The sequence below is a fragment of the Bison bison genome, unplaced genomic scaffold (genome assembly GCF_000754665.1).
Source record: "Bison bison bison isolate TAMUID 2011002044 unplaced genomic scaffold, Bison_UMD1.0 scf7180017864134, whole genome shotgun sequence".
In the NCBI taxonomy this organism is placed as follows: Eukaryota; Metazoa; Chordata; class Mammalia; order Artiodactyla; family Bovidae; genus Bison; species Bison bison.
Window position 1 is genome coordinate 7,805,902 of NW_011494706.1, and position 1,578 is coordinate 7,807,479.

Here is a 1,578-nt window from a genome sequence, read left to right on the forward strand (position 1 = left end):
AAAGTCTGACACTGTTTCCATTGTTTCCTCATCTATTTCCCATGAAGTGATGGGACCAGATGCCATGATCTTAGTTTTCTGAATGTTGAGCTTTAAGCCAAGAACTTAGGATGTTTTAAATGCAATAGAAAGCAGGTGAAGAGTTTTGCTTAGGGAAGTTACCTGATCTTATCTACATTTTTAAAAGCTCGCTCTGGTTCATCAAACAGTGGAATAGATAAATAAGTTGAGAGATACTCATACAATGATATACTCTCTGATGTACTCATAGCAAGGAGAATGAACGGTCGCTGCTACACACAATGGCATGAAGCAACAAGCCAACCCAAGTGCATTGTTGAGTGAAAAAATCAAATACAGTAAGGAGTGCACTGTATGGCAGCATCAGGTCTTTTCCAAAGAGTCAGTTCTCTGCTTGTTACTGTTTCTCTATTAAAAATGCTAACTCTTGATTTTATATATCTTTTCCTTATGATATTAATAGTAAAAACTTGAGATTTTACCTGGGGACAGATACTTAATCCTTTCTATTCAAATAACCACATTACTTTTTCTATGATGAGTTATATTATGTTTTTTTTTTTTTTCCATTTTACCTATTCTAGGATTCATGTCAAAACTGGGAGTAGTAGGAGTATCTGACTATTTAATTAACATAATAGCATTATATTCTACTATGCTGTAAAGATGGTGAAAACAGGTTAAAAAAAAAGTTGTTTAAAAATCTGCAATGCTTTCAAAGTCAAGAGCTAAGTCTTTGTGTCATCATACAAAGTGTAAATTGCATTTGATCATTTGGATGTTAAATAGCAAGTTTCTCAGTCCCCCTCACTGCCCTGCTTAAGAAATAAGGTAAGTTTTATGTCTTTTTCGGTCATTGCATGGCCTGTCAGATTTCTGAAGAGAGGCATGGGATGGAGAGGCCCCTGACGGGTGCAGCAGGGGCTCTTTAAGTTGTGAGCACTGAAGTGTCTCAGCTGGGCTGCTGAGATGTGGAGGCGGTGCACAGTGAATTCTGACCCTGTAACCTTTTCTATTGAAATTGAATCTTCAGATTCATATCCATCAAATTGACATGTGCTAGTCTGAGGAAAAAACAATGTTGGAAATGGTCTACTGAAAGTAATTTACTCCCTCATCTATCATGTTCTCAAATAGTCTGCATTTGAGCAAAGCAGTGGGTGTATAATACCCATATTCTAAAAGCTGAGAAGCCCTGGGGAAGGGGACTTTCATTTTATTCTTTCTTTCTCTCTCTCTCTCTATATATATATTCACACAAACATATAAAGTAAAAGTAGAAGAGGTAAATGACATTTTAAATTCATATTTAAGTTTATATATAGTGTATATATGTATGTATATATAAGTATACACACACACACACACACACACATATATGTTTTAGCTAGACTTGAATTCACTTCCACATATCAGAAAAGGAGAAAATTATTCCTCCTGGTCAGTATTAGGTTTTCAGAATGTACACATGGAAAATCGTTAATGGAAACCACCCCAATTAGATTTATTTTGCATCGTGCTTCACTGAGTACAGAAGTCATTTAGAACACTTTAATT